The following is a 19123-nucleotide window of genomic DNA, read 5'->3' on the forward strand; positions in this document are numbered from 1 at the left end:
GGGGAAAATGTTTCGCTCTCTGTGTAGCTATGTAGCCGATCTGGGTTGTGTATGGACCCTAAAATGTTTGGTATAAATATTAGTTCAGAACAGTGGTTTAAATTGTTCTAATGCTTCAACGAGTAATGACTGAGTGAAGGAAATGTGACTGTTAACGTTACATGTCAAACTGCTATGGAATGAAAGTCCTGCTTCAGTACAACTCCACATTGAACCACAGCCAGAGGGAACATTGTTGTTCTACTGCTCTCATTTGTTGCTCATAGGGTAAGTACGTATTTGTTGCATGAGAAATATAAGGAATTTATAGCAGCCCCCAGAACAGGCATTGTGAAAACACAAGGCTCATCGTCAATTAATTGCGTGGTAGCCATTGGCAGTTTCTGATGTGCCCGAATGATGTACTGTAGTGATGTCCCTTTCGAAAGGCCTTATTTAGCTCTCCCTACCACTAGTTGCTCTGTTTTCGAGCAGTCCTCGGTGGGGTATTGGACTGCTTGAAAACAGGGGGAGGGCTAAGGGGGGGTATTGGGATTGAGCCTATGTGTGTGTGTGTGTGTGTGTGTGGGTCCTCACTCACTCTGCTTGTGTGGCGTATCTATTGCATCCTGGGTCTTCCCTGTCTGGTAGCAGCTGGACTCAGGCTGAACTGTATCCTGCAGGACCACTACAGTGTCGGTCTGCTGCTCTGAGCGCTGAGTCTGGTGGGTCTGAAGAGTCCAACGGCCCAGTGTTATTGTTTCCAGGGAGGCTGTTGGACGGCTGGTGGAAGGCTGGTGGACGGCACGACCGCAAGGCCCTTTCTTGCCACGTCTCCTGTGGTCTGATTCTACTTTAAGAGTCACAGTGGAGTCTGGAGTTGCTGATTGAACGTACAGAGCTGTAAAGTAGTGTGAGTGATGTGATTATCGCAGCTAGGGGGGAGAATAAAGGGAGAAGAGGGTGGGGGATGGAAAGAGAGGTGAGGGTGAACAGAGAGAAGAAGAGAGGAGGAGATGATGGAAACAATTGGACAGAGAGGAAGAAAAGAAGGGACACATGGAGAGAGGAGGAAAAGAGGGAGGGAGAGATACCACACTCCACATCAGGGGCCCATAAAACTCCATCCATACTTATATAACTATTCCTACAACCATAAGAATGATAATACCAGGAAGAAGAGGAGAGGAAAAGGGAAAGAAGGAGGGGAAGCATGACTGTATTACTCTACCTCCTCTCCATGTCCCTCCCTCTGTGGTGTGTATGGGTCTATTAAGTAGTATTCAGTACAGTACACAGACCCTAATGTCACACACCAACATAGCCCTGTCATTTTTTATAGAAACCGTCTAAACAGGACATTACCATCAGCACCACCACAGGCCCAGAACCATAACACACCATGACAAAGCAGGGGCCTATTGCAACTAGACAGATACTGTACACAAACAGGGTCAAGCAAATAAACAGGTTAACCAGCACAAGTAAATAACCCCCACTAACACTAAAGTAAAGGTAGGCTGTTTTCCTTTCACAATGGTGTGTGTGTGTCACAGAAGGTTGGTAGCACCTTAATTGGGGAGAACGGGTTCGTGGTAATGACTGGAGTGGAATCAGTGGAATGGTATAAAATACATCAAACACATGGTTTCCAGGTGTTTGATGCCATTCCATTTTCTCTGTTCTGGACATTATTATGAGCCATTCTCCCCTCAGCAGCCTCCACTGGTGTGTGTGCACACGTCAGCTCTGGATCTCTTTGGTAGCGACAAGCGAGGAGCGATATACCATAAAAGAAATCCCCGGCATCTGATTTGAAGAAGGCCGTCGGGGAGTCTCTGCTTTCTACTGGATACACAAACAATGAAGCTTTAAAGTCTCAATGCCTTTAACAGCCCAGCTATCCAGCTACTGCCTTTTGGCCAAGACAGGGACAACGTCCCAAATGGCACCCTATTCCCTATTTAATGCACCCATAGGGCTCTCGTAAAAAGTAGTGCACTATGTAGGGAATACAGTGTCATTTGGGACACAGAGTGGGACTGTTTTCCTGCCTGCCGCCTCCAGGTTCTGAATCCTTCTAGTCGTCCACAAGCAGCCTACAGTAAGGAGAGCCAGCTCCTAAAGTGACCAATACTCTAATACCTGAAATTCTGCAGGTCTTTGGATGTTAACTGTTGAGGTGCCACCATTGGTACCGTTACATTACAGTAAAACTGTACAGCAAGTTTCTGTCATATATAGGTGCAGTTAGATTATACATAGCACATCTACCATTGTACATGGTTACATTTTAGTCATTTAGCAGACACTCTTATCCAGAGACATTTCATTTCATGCATTTTTTTTTTTTGGACTGGCCCCCCGTGTGAATCGAACCCACAACCCTGGCGTTGCACACACCATGCTGGCGTTGCCAACACCATGCTCTACCAACTGAGCCACAGGGAAGACTGGTTGTCAGTGTTTACGGTATGCACCATATCTCTGAAATAGCTATAAATCAATGTTTCGGAAAATGCTAAATTACAGTGGACACGTACAAAAAACCTACTGTATGTGTGTCTATTGCTAACAGGAGAGTTAGAGAGAAAAAATGACCAAGAGGAACAGAGAGGGGTGGAGGGGGGAGAGAGAAGAGGAAGAGCAAGAAAGAGAGAGAAACACACACACAGAGGGAGAGAGAAAGGAAGGGGTCTAAAATTAAAGAGACAGATTATTAGAGAAAGGGTGAGGGAGGAAGGACAGTGTCACGTTCCGCTGCAAGTTCCCAGACAGGAAGAAGACAACACCAGACCTTGTTAAATATGTTTACTTCTTTGAAGGAACTCATTGTTTTTAACAAGGCTTAAAGGCCCATTCAGAGTGGAGAAAATTCAGCTTTGTTTTAATTTGACAGAAAAAGGGAGTGTGAGGGAGCATTTCCCCCTGATGTGTTCCAGTTAGACATAGTGCTTTTATTAGGATTGGTAGTATTGCTGTGTGTGTGTGTGTGTGTGTGTGTGTGTGTGTGTGTGTGTGTGTGTGTGTGTGTGTGTGTGTGTGTGTGTGTGTGTGTGTGTGTGTGTGTGTGTGTGTGTGTTGTTTAACTATCCTTGTGGATAGTCCGGTCCCCATGAGGAAAAATGCTATTTTAGGTTTAGGGGTTAGGATTGGGGTTACGATTAGGATTAGAATTAAGGTTAGGGGTTAGGTATGGTTTTAGGGTTTGGGGTTAGGGTTAAGGTTAGGTTAAGGGTTAGGGAAAATAGGATTTTGGATAGGAATCTATTATTTGGTCCGCACAAGGATAGCAACACAAAACTGTGTGTGTGTGTGTTCGCATGTATGTCCATATGTGTGGTGTGTGTGTTTGTGTACGTTCCTGCGTGTGTGTATGTGTGTTTACACAGCTGGAAGCTGCGAGTAGATTCACTTCACCTGGCATGCGTTCCAGCAGGGGAGATTGCTGCCTGCTACAGTGCCGATGATCCCACTTTGAGGCAGACAAGGTCTGGCACCCACTCCCCAAAACAAAACGACTTCACGTACCCAAATATCCCGACATTAAGGCTTAAACGTTAGGCCAAATCCCTACAAACCGCTGCCGGTTTTACTTAGTGTGGCAAATGGTTCCCTCTCTAAACTCTCTGATAGCTGATTGCTCTGGCAGGACTCAGGTGGATCTGCAGAGTGGCCCCCGGCCCAGTTTCCACTCCATTCAAGTTTCCACTCAGACCCAGACTTGGGTTTCAGACTCCCCCTCTCCCTCCCTATTCCTCGGACAGCCAATCCACCCTCTCCTCCCTCAGTTACCGCTACCCAAGTAAATACAACTCAACCTTGATCTACCATCCATCCATCCACACACCCATTTCCCCCTCCCTCCCTCCCTCCCTCCCTCCCTCCCTCCCTCCCTCCCTCCCTCCCTCCCTCCCTCCCTCCCTCCCTCCCTCCCTCCCAGTCTGTTTACCACTGTAACCCTTCTGAGACTGGAACTTCCTGTTGGGACATAGTTGATGGTTCTCGGAGGAGGAATTAATGTTACGCTGAACCCCGTCACGGTGGAGATCAAAATGGTCTGAACTGCCCCCTCGCCAATTCATCCATCTCTCTAATGGCTCTATAGCTCACGGTCACAACAGAGGTTATAGAGAACCTATCTGCATGTGTGTGTATGTGTGTGTGTATGCTTGCATGTATGTGTAGTACAGTAACAGGTCTGCCAGCATTACGCCTTCCCTCCACAGCAGAACCAGCAGCAGCACAGAAGTCTGTCTGGAGGTTCCAGGAAAACATACAGCAGGCCTTAATAATGGCCCCATGGTGACACCACGGGAGGGGGATTGACCAATGATGTATATAAACCCTGGATTACAGATGCAATGTATTGGCCATTGAAAGGCGTTGAAGCCACTGGTCGGCCATATTGGCACTCCGCTGTAGGAGCAGTCCTCCATTAGGAATTAATGGAATTCTACAGTATTTCAATTAAATGTTTAAAGGACAAAATTACAGTTGAAGTCGGAAGTTTACATACACTTGTTTTTCAACCACTCCACAAATTTCATGTTAACAAACTATAGTTTTGGCAAGTCGGTTAGGACATCCACTTTGTGCATGACACAAGTAATATTTACAACAATTGTTTACAGACAGATTATTTCACAATTCCAGTGGGTCAGAAGTTTAGATATACTAAGTTGACTGTGCCTTTAAACAGCTTGGAAAATTCCAGAAAATTATGTCATTGCTTTAGAAGCTTCTGATAGGCTAATTGACATCATTTGAGTCAATTGGAGGTGTACCTGTGGATGTATTTCAAGGCCTACCTTCAAACTCAGTGCCTCTTTGCTTGACATCATGAGAAAATCAAAATAAATCAGAAAGACCTCAGAAAAAAAATTGTAGACCTCCACAAGTCTGTTTCATACTTGGGAGCAATTTCCAAACGCCTGAAGGTACCACGTCCATTTGTACAAACAATAGTACGCAAGTATAAACACCATGGGACCACGCAGCCGTCATACCACTCAGGAAGGAGACACGTTCTGTCTCCTAGAGATTAACGTACTTTGGTGCAAAAAGTGCAAATAAATCCCAGAACAACAGCAAAGGACCTTGTGAAGATGCTGGAGAAAACGGGTACAAAAGTATCTATATCCACAGTAAAACGAGTCCTATATCGACATAACCTGAAAGGCCACTTAGCAAGGAAGAAGCCACTGATCCAAAACCAGATCGTACTTTTGAAGAAATGTCTTCTGGTCTGATGAAACAAAAATAGAACTGTTTGGCCATAATGACCATTATTATGTGTGGAGGAAAAGGGGGAGGCTTGCAAGCCGAAGAACACCATCTCAACCGTGAAGCACGGGGGTGGCAGCATCATGTTGTGGGGGTGCTCTGCTGCAGGAGGGACTGGTGCACTTCACAAAATGGATGGCATCATGACGAGGGAAAATTCTGTGGATATATTGAACAACATCTCAAGACATCAGTCAGGAAGTTAAAGCTTGGTCGCAAATGGGTCTTCCAAATGGACAATGACCCCAAGCATACTTCCAAAGTTGTGGCAAAATGGCTTAAGGACAACAAAGTCAAGGTATTGGAGTGGCCATCACAAAGCCCTGACCTCAATCCTATAGAAAATGTGTGGGCAGAACTGAAAAAGCGTGTGCAAGCAAGGCCTACAAACCTGACTCAGTTACACCTGCTCTGTCAGGAGGAATGGGCCAAAATTCACCCAACTTATTGTGGGAGGCTTGTGGAAGGCTACCCCGAAACATTTGACCCAAGTTAAACAATATAAAGGCAATGCTACCAATACTAATTGAGTGTATGTAAACTTCTGACCCACTGGAAAAGTAATTTAAGGAATAAAAGCTGAAATAAATAATTTTCTCTACTATTTTTCTGACATTTCACATTCTTAAAATAAAGTGGGGATCCTAACTGACCTAAGACAGGGAATTTTTACCAGGATTAAATGTCAGGAATTGTGAAAAACTGGCTTTAAATGTATTTGGCTAAGGTGTATGTAAACTTCCGACTTCAACTGTATATGTACTTAAGCTTTTTTTTTGGTATATTGGGGTAGTATCAGTACAAAAAAAAAGATAATACTTTCATTACATTTTTTTATATACTGAACAAAAATATAAATGCAACATGTTAAGTGTTGGTCCCATGTTTCATGAGCTGAAATAAAGATTCCAGAAATGTTCCATATGCTCAAAAAGCTTATTTAGCTAACATGTGGTGCACAAATTTGTTTACCCACAGATGCATATAAGTTTTCCAGTCATGTGAAATTAGGGGGTAATAAAAGATTTTCTATTGATTGATTTCCTTATATGAACTGTAACTCAGTAAAATCTTTGAAATGGTTGTATGTATATTTTTGTTCAGTGTATATTTTTTTCATTTTAGGTTTAGTTCACATAATATATTTTAAAAGTATGCATTAAGGTGTCTATAATAGAATAAACGTGTCAAAAACGTATAGACATTATTAAATTAAATTAAAATTAAGGCTAGGTGTCCTGCCAGACAACATCCGGTGAAATTGGAGGGCGCGCAATTCAAATAAATAAATCGTAATATTAAACATTTATGAACATACAAGTATCTTATATTGTTTAAAAGCTTAAATTCTTGTTAATCTAACTGCATTGTCGGATTTACAATAGGCTTTACAGCGAAAGCATACCATGCGATTGATTGAGGATGGCGCCCCACATCAACATATTTTTCAACCAGCACAGGCTTCATAAAATCACAAATAGCGATTAAATAAATAATTTACTTTAGAGAATCTTCCTCTGTTTGCAATCCCAAGGGTCCCAGCTACAACATGAATGGTTGTTTTGTTAGATAAAATCTTTCTTTATATCCCTAAAAGTCTGTGTAGTTGGCACCATCGATTTCAGTAATCCACTTGTTCAACATGCAGACAAAGGAATCCAAAAAGCTACCGCTAAACTTTGTTCAAACAAGTCAAACTATGTTTCTATTTAATCCTCAGGTACCCTAAAATGTAAATAAACTATAATATTTCATACGGAAAGAAGTATATTCAATAGAAAAGTAAAATTAGCAGGCACGCCGACAGACTGATTTTCCACTGTGATTCTTTGTACCAAAACTCAAAATTCTTCTTCGTTTTGGAAGAAACAAGCCTGAAACCTTAAACAAAGACTGTTGACATCTAGTGGAAGCCATAGGAATTGCAATCTTCGAGCTAGAATTGCATAGGACCCGTATCTTTCCATTATAAGAGCCTGGGACCTATATCCTGGCTTCTGGGACTGAGTAACAGGCAGCTTACTTTGGGCACATCAGTCAGGCGGAAATTCAGGAAAATAGGCCCTAGCCCTAATTGGATTTCTATACCTTTTATAATGGAGGAGGAGTACCAATATGGCTGTGCGGTGGCTGCAACACAACACCCCGTCAGTCATCCAGGGTTTATGCACATCATTGGAACTGACAAGGCTCTGGGACACACACACACACAAACACAGACACACCACAGTCCTCCGAGCCTGACATCAGCCACCAACTGCTCTGCTTCTAAAAGACCTACAGATTTAGGATCTTAATTTGCTGTAATGCCGGAAATGTTAATAATTTATCTTCTTATAACTCAAATCCCGTTAACGGGATCGATTTGACAACATCCGGTGAAATGGCAGAGCGCCAAATTAAAAAGGAAATTTCAAAAATATTTCACTTTCATACATTCACAAGTGCAATTCACCAAATTAAAGCTGAACTTCTTGTTAATCTAGCCACCGTGTCAGATTTCAAAAAGGCTTTACGGTGAAAGCAAACCATGTTATTATCTGAGGACAGCACCCCATCAAACAAACACAGACAATCATATTTCATCCCGCCAGGCGCGACACAAAACTCAGAAATAACGATATAATTCATGCCTTACCTTTGACGGGCTTCTTCTGTTGGCACTCCAATATGTCCCATAAACATCACAAATGGTTCTTTTGTTTGATTAATTTCATCATTATATATCCAAAATGTCCATTTATTTGGCGAGTTTGATCCAGAAAAACACCTGTTCCAACTCGCGCAACATGACTACAAAATATGTCATAAGTTACCTGTAATCTTTGTCCAAACATTTCAAACAACTTTCCTAATACAACTTTAGGTATTTTTTAACATAAATAATCGATAAAATTTAAGACGGGATAAACTGCGTTCAATACCGGAAAACAAAGTGGAGCGTGCTTTTCAGGTCAAGCGCCTCTATCAAACAGTACACTTCACTCTACCCTCGTTCTGAACAGGGCTACTTCTTCATTATACAAAGGAAAAACATCAACCAATTTCTAAAGACTGTTGACATCCAGTGGAAGCGATAGGAACTGCAAGCAACTGCCTTAGAATTCTAGAATCTCAATGAAAACCCATTGAAAAGAGTGACCTCAAATAATTATTTTCCTGGATGGTTTGTCCTCGGGGTTTTGCCTGCCAAATAAGTTCTGTTATACTCATATACTACAGCTCTGCTTAACTTCCAAAAGACTTTCAGCACATTAAAAGATGAAGCACAATCAGAATGGCTGTATTGCACAGTCTGATTGTATCCACATGATTCATGATAGGAGAAAATGTCTGTCAACCACAGATCAGGTGGGTTACTTTTCTCTTGTGTATTTAAGAATTGACAGCCAGGAAACTGCAACACACTAACAAGACCTGAACCAAAACCTATTAACCATTATGAAGTTCTCCAAACTGGTTCTTCCCTAATGTATTGATTTGGTTGACATATAACATTTGGATGTTTGAAAGAGAAGTCTCCATACCTGTGTGACGTTCTCAACTCTCTGACAGCTGGCACTGTAAGAGAAAAAACATAACAGGTTAGTGATGATGATGAGGATGATGAAGGGTTCACTGGAGAAAAACAACAAAATGAAAACAAGAGTTCAATTGGAAAAGTTCATACAGTTATGGAAGTTGTCAGACAAACATCTCATAACACTTGATGTGTGAGTGAAAGTATTCAGACCCCTTGACTTTGTCCACATTTTGTTACGTTACAGCTTTATTCTGAAATCTATTAAATAAAATATTTTCCTCAGCAATATACACACAATAACCCATAATGACAATGCGAAAACAGATTTTTATAATTTTGTAAAAATGTATAAAAAATAAAAAACTCTTTGCTATGAGACTAAATTGAGTTCAGGTGCATCCTGTTTCCATTGATCATCCTTGAGATGTTTCTACAACTTGATTGGAGTCCACCTATGTTAAATTCAATTTATTAGACATGATTTGGAAAGGCACACGCCTGTCTATATAAGGTCCCACAGTTGACAATGAATGTCGGAGAAAAAACTAAGGCATGAGGTTGAAGGAATTGTCCGTAGAGCTACGAGACAGAATTGTGTCGAGGCACAGATCTGGGGAAGGGTACCAAAAAATGTCTGCAGGATTGAAGGTCCCCAAGAACACATTGGCCTCAATCATTCTTAAATGGAAGAAGTTTAAAATCGGCAAGAATCTTCCTAGAGCTGGCCACCCGGCAAAACTGAGCAATCGAGGTAGAAGGGCCTTTGTCAGGGAGGTGACCAAGAACCTGACCAAGAACTCTGACAGAGCTCTAGAGTTCCTTTGTGGAGATGGGAGAACCTTCCAGAAGGACATCCATCTCTGCAGCACTCCACCAATCAAGCCTTTATGGCAGTGGCCAGACGGAAGCCACTCCTCAGTAAAAGGCACATGACACCCCACTTGGAGTTTTCCAAAAAGGCACCTAAAGACTCTCAGACCATTAGAAACAAGATTCTCTAGTCTGATGAAACCAAGTTTAAAGTCTTTGGACTGAATGCCAAGCGTCAAGTCTGGAGGAAACCTGGCACCATCCCTACGGTGAAGCATGGTGGTGGCAGCATCATGCTGTTGGGATGTTTTTCAGTGGCAGGGACTGGGAGACTAGTCAGGATCGAGGCAAAGATGAACGGAGCAAAGAACAGGAATGGCTTCGGGACAAGTCTCTGAATGTCCTTCAGTGGCCAAGCCAGAGCCCGGACTTGAACCCAATCGAACATCTCTGGAGAGACCTGAAAATAGCTGTGCAGCAACGCTCCTCATCCAAACTGACAGAGCTTGAGAGGATCTGCAGAGAAGAATAGAAGATACTCCCTAAATACAGTTGTGCCAAGCTTGTAGCATCATACCCAAGAAGATTTGAAGCTGTAATCGCTGCCAAAGGTGCTTCAACAAAGTACTGAGTAAAGGGTCTGAATACTTATGTAAATGTGATATTTCAGTTTCTAAAAACCTGTTTTTGCTTTGTCATTATGGGGTATTGTGTGTAGATTGATGAGGTAAAAAGAATGATATAATACATTTTAGAATAAGGTTGCAACGTAACAAAAAGTCAAAGGGTCTGATTTCTTTACGAAGGTACTGTACATGTTCTATGTCACTACCATTACATTTCTTCAATTTCACATTATTTTCTCCGGTCGCATGCCTATTGACACAGAACCAGCATAGACCATTACTCAGTAAATCTATCTTACACAGTATACGGCCCGACAACATAATCTTTACAGTGCCTTGCAAAAGTATTCACCCCCCTTAACGTTTTTCCTATTTTGTTGCATTACAACCTGTAATTTAAATGCATTTTTATTTGGATTTCATGTAATGGACATACACAAAAATTGGTGAAGTGAAATGAAAAAAAAAAAAATGGAAAAGTGGTGCGTGCATATGTATTCACCACCTTTGCTATGAAGCCACTAAATAAGATCTGGTGCAACCAATTACCTTCAGAAGTCACATAATTCATTAAATAAAGTCCACCTGTGTGCAGTCTAAGTGTCACATGATCTGTCACATGATCTCAGTATATATACACCTGTTCTGAAAGGCCCCAGAGTCTGCAACACCACTAAGCAAGTGGCACCATGAAGAACAAGGAGCTCTCCAAACAGGTCAGGGACAAAGTTGTGGAGAAGTATAGATCATGGTTGGGTTATAAAAAAATATCAGAAACTTTGAACATCCACAGAGCACCATTAATTCCATTATTGAAAAATGGAAAGAATATGGCACCACAACAAATCTGCCAAGAGAGGGCCGCCCACCAAAACTCACGGACCAGGCAAGGAGGGCATGAATCAGAGAGGCAACAAAGCGACCAAAGATAACCCTGAAGGAGCTGCAAAGCTCCACAGCGGAGATTGGAGTATCTGTCCATTGGACCACTTTAAGCCATACACTCCACAGAGCTGGGTTTACGGAAGTGGCCAGAAAAATGCCATTGCTTAAATAAAAAAATAAGCAAACACATTTGGTGTTCGCCAAAAGGCATGTGGGAGACTCCCCAAACATATGGAAGAAGGTACTCTGGTCAGATGAGACTAAAATGAAAACGCTATGTCTGGCACAAACCCAACACCTCTCATCACCCTGAGAACAGCATCCCCACAGTAAAGCATGGTGGTGCCAGCATCATGCTGTGGGGATGTTTTGCATCGGCAGGGACTGGGAAACTGGTCAGAATTGAAGGAATGATGGATGGCGCTAAATACAGGGAAATTCTTGAGGGAAACCTGTTTCAGTCTCCCAGAGATTTGAGACTGGGACGGAGCTTCACCGTCCAGCAGGACAATGACCCTAAGCATACTGCTAAAGCAACACTTGAGTGGTTTAAGGGGAAACATTTAAATGTCTTGGAATGGCCTCATCAAATCCCAGACCTCAATCCAATTGAGAATCTGTGGTATGACTTAAAGATTGCTGTACACGAGCAGGAACCCATCCAACTTGAAGGAGCTGGAGCAGTTTTGCCTTGAAGAATGGGCAACAATCCCAGTGGCTAGATGTGCCAAGCTTATAGAGACATATCCCAAGAGACTTACAGCTGTAATTGATGCAAAAGGTGGCTCTACAATGTGTTGACTTTGGGGGTGAATAGTTATGCACGCTCAAGTTTTCTGTTTTCTTGTCTTATTTCTTGTTTGTTTCACAAAAAAAAATATTTTGCATCTTCAAAGTGGTAGGCATGTTGTGTAAATCAAATGATACAAACCTCCCCAAAAATGTAATTCCAGGTTGTAAGGCAACAAAATAGGAAAAATGCCAAGGGTGTGAATACTTTCTCAAGGCACTCTAGTCCTTAGCACAGGTACTTCCTGTTTGAGTTTCCGCCTATAGGAAAGGAGGAGCAAAATGGAGTCATGGTCAGATTTGCAGAAAAAAGGGGGAAGGCCTTGTAGGAATCCCGGAAGTTGGAGTACTAGTGGTCTAGTGTTTTAGCAGCTCGAGTACTACAGTCAATGTGTTGATTTAACTTCAGTAGCCTTTTCCTCAAATTTGCTTTCTTAAAATCCCCAGCTACAGTAAATGTAGCCTCAGGATATGTGGTTTCCAGTTTGCATAAATTCCAGTGTTGTTCCTTTAGGGCCATCATGGTATCGGCTTGAGGGGGGATGTACACGGCCGTGACTATAACCGAAGAAAATTCTCTTTGGAGATAATATGGTCGGCATTTGATTTTGCGGTATTCTAGGTCGGGTGAACAAAAGGACTTGAGTTCCTGTATATTATCACAATTACACCATGAGTCATTAATCATTAAACATACACCCCCGCCCTTCTTCTTCCCGGGGGAGGTACTTAGTCCTGTCTACGCGATGAACTGAGAACCCAACTGGCTGGACCGACTCAGACAGTATATCCCAAGAGAACCATGTTTTCGTGAAACCCCAGAATGTTATATTCCCTGATGTCTCTCTGGAAAGAAACCCTCGCCCTGAGCTCGTCAACTTTAGTATCCAGACACTGAACATTAGCGAGTAATATACTCGGAAGTGGTGGGTGGTGAGCGCGCCTCCTAAGTCAGACTAGAAGACCATTCTGAGTACCTTTCCTCCGCCTGCGTTGTTTTGGGTAGGCCTCTGGAATCAGTTCAATTGCCCTGGGGGGTGTGAACAAAGGATCTGCTTCGGGAAAGTCATATTCCTGGTCGTAATGTTGGTAGTGCTGGTGAGTTACCGCCCTCTCTGTCGGCGCCATTTTAAATTAATTAGAAGAAACATTGGTGTTAAGGAGTGGTAAGGAGAGCTGGATATGGTTTTAACCTAAGAGATGCTATTTTCTACTCGATTGAGTCGGGACATATTCACCAAGCATCTCAGAGTGAATATAAATATGATTATATGGACTGGGGGGACCTGATCCTAGATCAGCACTCCTAGTTTTGCCTCACCGTTATTATGTCTTGTCTGGGAATCGGCCTGGAGCCAGAGATGTTAAAGCGCACTACACTTATTTGACAATGGGGGAAACGGTGATCACCACCACTAACGTTTCCTTATCAATCAAAATCACTACTGTTTCATCATAAAAAAATAATTGTTTATCATTCTCCACTCTGATACGCACACACACGCACATACACACACACACACTTTTTCCACCATCATAAACAATCCATTGTTAAACATTCTCCTCAATGATGGAAAATCCACTCAAATGTTCATGACTGCTATACAAACAGTTGAACTCTCTTTAACTCAGGCCTTTCCATGACTCTATTGGTTTTGCAAGTGTGTGTGTGAGATGGTGTAATGCTATGGGATCATAAACTCAGTCCAGGAGATCCACGTAATTTAATCTCATGGACTTACCTTGGGATATAGAGTGCCTTGCGAAAGTATTCACCCCTCTTGGCATTTTTCCTATTTTGTTGCCTTACAACCTGGAAATAAAATAGATTTTGGGGGGTTTGTATCATTTGATTTAAACAACATGCCTACCACTTTGAAGATGCAAAATATGTTTTATTGTGAAACAAACAAGAAATAAGACAAAAAAAACATCTAGCCACTGGGATTTTTGCCCATTCTTCAAGGCAAAACTGCTCCAGCTCCTTCAAGTTGGATGGGTTCCTGCTCGTGTACAGCAATCTTTAAGTCATACCACAGATTCTCAATTGGATTGAGGTCTGGGATTTGATGAGGCCATTCCAAGACATTTAAATGTTTCCCCTTAAACCACTCAAGTGTTGCTTTAGCAGTATGCTTAGGGTCATTGTCCTGCTGGAAGGTGAACCTCTGTCCCAGTTTCAAATTTCTGGAAGACTGAAACAGGTTTCCCTCAAGAATTTCCCTGTATTTAGCGCCATCCATCATTCCTTCAATTCTGACCAGTTTCCCAGTCCCTGCCGATGAAAAACATCCCCACAGCATGATGCTGCCACCACCATGCTACACTGCGGGGATGTCGTTCTCGGGGTGATGAGAGGTGTTGGGTTTGTGCCAGACATAGTGTTTTCCTTGATGGCCAAAAAGCTACATTTTAGTCTCATCTGACCAGAATACCTTCTTCAACATGTTTGGGGAATCTCCCACATGCCTTTTGGCGAACACCAAATGTGTTTGCTTATTTTTTCATTAAGCAATGGCTTTTTTCTGGCCACTTCCATAAAGCCCAGCTCTGTGGAGTGTTTGGCTTAAAGTGGTCCAATGGACAGATACTCCAATCTCCGCTGTGGAGCTTTGCAGCTCCTTCAGGGTTATCTTTGGTCGCTTTGTTGCCTCTCTGATTCATGCCCTCCTTGCCTGGTCTGTGAGTTTTGGTGGGCGGCCCTCTCTTGGCAGATTTGTTGTCGTGTCATATTCTTTCCATTTTTTAATAATGGATTTAATGGTGCCCTGTGGGATGTTCAAAGTTTTGGATATTTTTTTATAACCCAACCCTGATCTGTACTTCTTCACAACTTTGTCCCTGACCTGTTTGGAGAGCTCCTTGGTCTTCATGGTGCCGCTTGCTTAGTGGTGCCGCTTGCTTAGTGGTGTTGCAGACTCTGAGGCCTTTCAGAACAGGTGTGTATATATACTGAGATCATGTGACAGATCATGTGACACTTAGATTGCACACAGGTGGACTTTATTTAATTGATTATGTGACTTCTGAAGGTAATTGGTTGCACCAGATCTTATTTAGGGGCTTCAGAGCAAAGGGGTGAATACATATGCACCCATCACTTTTTCATTTTATTTTTTTGAATTTCATTTCACTTCACCAATTTGGACTATTTTGTGTATGTCCATTACATGAAATCCAAATAAAAATGCATTTAAATTACAGGTTGTAATGCAACAAAATAGGATAAATTGCAAGGGGGGGTGAATACTTTTGCAAGGCACTGTACCAACAAATGTGCACATGTAGCTACATGCAGCTCTGCTCTGTAATCACTTTCTGACTGCTGGTGGTGGAAAGACCACTCATGCCTGTGAAATAGAACAAAGCTACTCTGACAACAAAATCACCAACTCAGTCTTGATGTTGGATTTGTTGCATTGAAAGGGACTTTGATTTAATCCCAATTTCCACAGTAGAGGCAAAAGTTGATATGTTTAAAGCCAGGAAAGATAGTGTATATTTTTGTGAAGTTCAATCTCGTGCATCTCTGCGTGGGCTGGGAACATTGTTTACCATTCCTTAACACCCCTTAACACTCCATACCACTCCTTAACACCCCTTATTGCATTCACACTCCTTATTGTATTTATTGTTTCATTGATAAAGAAAACGATGGGCCTCCCGAGTGGCGCAGTGGTCTAAGGCACTGCATCTCAGTGCTAGCTGTGGCACTAGAGATTCTGGGTTCGAGTCCAGGCTCTGTATCAGCTGGCCATGACTGGGAGGCCTGTGGGGCGGCGCACAATTGGCCCAGCATCGGCCAGGTTAGGGAGGGTTTGGCCGGCAGGGATATCCTTGTCTCATCGCGCACTAATGACTCCTGTGGCGGGCCGGGTGCAGTGCACGCTGACACGGTCACCAGGTGTACGGTGTTTCCTCCGACACATTGGTGCGGCTGGCTTCCGGGGTGGATGGGCATTGTGTCAAGAAGCAGTTCGACTTGGTTGGGTTGTGTTTTGGAGGACGCATGGATCTCGACCTTCGCCTCTCCCAAGTCTGTTTGGGAGTTGCAGCGATGAGACAAGACTCATCGCTCCCCCTTTTTTGGGGAGAAAAAAGGGGTGAAAAAAAAGATAAATAAAATGAAACTTCCACGCAGAAACCCACAAACACATATATCCCACACACACACACACACACAGGACTTAATACAGGCTAGAAGTTGATACATACAAGTAGTATTAACAAGTGCCTAAGTATTAACCAAACGACAGGTGTCTGAGCACATACTTTGAATGTACAAACAAACTCAATTAAATTCAATTCAAGGGGCTTTATTGGCATGGGAAACATATGTTAACGTTGCCAAAGCAGGTGAAGGAGATAATATACAAAAGTGAAATAAACAATAAAAATGAATCGTAAACATTACACTCACAGACGTTCCAAAATAATAAAATACATTACAAATGTCATATTATGTATATATAGAGTGTTGTAAAGATGAGCAAATGTTAAAAAAAAAAGGTACAAAAGGGAAAAGAAATAAACATAAATATGGGTTGTATTTATAATGGTGTTTGTTCTTCACTGGTTGCCCTTTTCTTGTGGCAACAGGTTACAATTATTGCTGCTGTGTTGGCACACTGTGGTATTTCACCCAGTAGATATGGGAGTTTATCTAAATCAGGTTTGTTTTCTAATTCTTTGGGGGATCTGTGTAATCTGAGGGAAATATGTGTCTCTAATATGGTTATACATTTGGCAGGAAGTTAGGAAGTGCAGCTCAGTTTCCACCTCATTTTGTGGGCAGTGTGCACATAGCCTGCCTTCTCTTGAGAGCCAGGTCTGCCTACGGTGGCCTTTCTCAATAGCAAGGCTATGCTCACTGAGTCTGTACATAGTCAAAGCTTTCTTTAAGTTTGGGTCATTCACAGTGGTCAGGTATTCTGCCACTGTGTACTCTCTGTTTAGGACCGAATAGCATTCTAGTTTGCTCTGTTTTTTGTTAATTATTTCCAATGTGTCAAGTAATTATCTTTTTGCTTTCTCATGATTTGGTTGGGTCTAATTGTGTTGCTGTCCTGGGGCTCTGTGGGGTCTTTTTTTGTGTTTTGTGTTTGTGAACAGAGCCCCAGGACCAGCTTGCTTAGGGGACTCTTCTCCAGGTTCATCTCTCTGTAGGTGATGGCTTTGTTATGGAAGTTTGGGAATTGCTTCTTTTTAGATGGTTGTAGAATTTAACGGATCTTTTCTGGATTTTGATAATTAATGGGTATAATTGGCCTAATTCTGCTCTGCATGCATTATTTGGTGTTTTACGTTGTAAACGAAAGATATTTTTGCAGAATTCTGCATGCGGCGTCTCAATTTGGTGTTTGTCCCATTCTGTGAATTCTTGGTTGGTGAGCGGACCCCAGACCTCACAACCATAAAGGGCAGTAGGTTCTTTAACTGATTCAAGTATTTTTAGCCAGACCCTAATTGGTATGTCGAATTTTATGTTCCTTTTGATGGCATAGAATGCCCTTCTTGCCTTGTCTCTCAGATCGTTCACAGCTTTGTGGAAGTTACCTGTGGCGCTGATGTTTAGGCCAAGGTATGTATAGTTTGTTGTGTGCTCTAGGGCAACGGTGTCTAGATGGATTCTCTCTCTCTCTCTTCCTATCTATTCTCTGTCTCTGTCTGTCTCTGTCTGTCTCTCTGGACGGTGGTTAGAGCGTTGGGCCAAAAGGTTGCTAGATCAAATCCCTGAGCTGACAAGGTAAAAAAGCTGTTGTTCTGCCCATGAACAAGGCAGTTAATCCACTGTTCTTAGGCTGTCATTGTAGATAAGAATTTGTTCTTAACTGACTTGCCTAGTTAAATAAAAAATATCTCTCCCTTCCTTTCTATTCTCTCTCTCTCTCCCTTCCTATCTATTCTCTCCCTCGCTCACTCTCACTCACTCACTCACTCACTCACTCACACTCTTCTTCTCGTCTCACAAAACCACAACTGTGAGCCCAGTCAAGGTCCAACCTCTGGTGCCAAAGGTTGTATGTTTATTTTAAGCCTATCCCAAACCTAAACCATTCAGAGAGAGACAGCGAGAGAGCTGTGTGCTGTCCTGTTTAATTAGGCAGCAAGTTCAGCGTTAGAGTAGTGTGCGTGTATCTGTGTGTGTTTGTGTGACTGTGCGTATCTACACGTGTGTTAATGTGTTTGCGCGTGCGTGCATGCGTGAGAGAGATCGGGTCTGCTCAGAAGCCCCTCTGCCTGAAGCCTTCTTGGAACGCACAAATGGAACATGTAATTAAATGAGGAACGGCCTCTCGCTGGATCGAGACACTTTTCTGGCGCTGCAACCTAAGCATGAGGTCGGTGTGGGCTTTAGTGTTTCGCTGCTTTCATTATGCTTTCTGCACTTTTATTTGGTTATCCCCCTCTCAGTGTGTTCATCTACATCATCCAGGGGCCAAGGCATGCGTAATGTCATGAACTTATGAACAGTATGTCTATCCTTTTAGAAAAAAAATTATATAAAATCAGATAGAATAAATAATGAAAAAGATTGCATTTCCAAGTCACAGAGGCTGGCGAGGTTGCCGCGGCTGATGCTGGAGAGCAGTACTCCTGCACTGTGTCTGCTGACAAGATGGAGGATTGTTTGTTGGGCTCCTGGTCTGCACTGCTTTATTACACACACGTGGGTGAGCGGTCACACACACTGAGGCACTCACACAGAAGGGCATGAGCACCGGCACACACACACACTTTTTCTTCTATCCTCGAGGGGACGTCAAATGTATTTCCTTTCAAAATCCTATTTTCCCTAACACCTAACCCTAACCGTAACCCCTAATCCTAATGCCTAACTCTAAACCTAACCCCTAACTCTAACCCTAATTGTAACCCTAGCCCTAAACCTAACCCATGAGCTTAAAATAGGGATTTTAGGTCATTATGCTAATTGATTGCATCCAAATTGACCCTTTTCATTTATAAGATGATTTATAAGATGATATTCAACAGTCGATTTGGACCAAACATCATCTTACCGTTGAGTAAGACATGAGGAATCTAATGAAATGGTCAAATGCCATCCACGGACCCCCCACACCCCACGCCAATCCCCACCCCAACAACCAGTATACAGTATCAGTTCTCTATGTCTGTCAAGTAGCATAGAGCTTCTGCTTGGAGTATTGCTTCTTCATCCTTTATAATGCATTTCCTGTGAATCAGGTGATGTTTTTCCCTT

General features: G+C 42.5%; 1 pseudogene; it reads right to left on the reverse strand.

Annotated features, from left to right (window-relative positions):
* Positions 1–572: 572 nt before the first annotated feature.
* Positions 573–19123, reverse strand: part of LOC145861178 (uncharacterized) — a 56926-nt pseudogene continuing 38375 nt past the window's right edge.

The sequence above is a fragment of the Salmo salar genome, chromosome 16 (genome assembly GCF_965601325.2).
Source record: "Salmo salar chromosome 16, fSalSal1, whole genome shotgun sequence".
NCBI classification, from domain to species: Eukaryota; Metazoa; Chordata; class Actinopteri; order Salmoniformes; family Salmonidae; genus Salmo; species Salmo salar.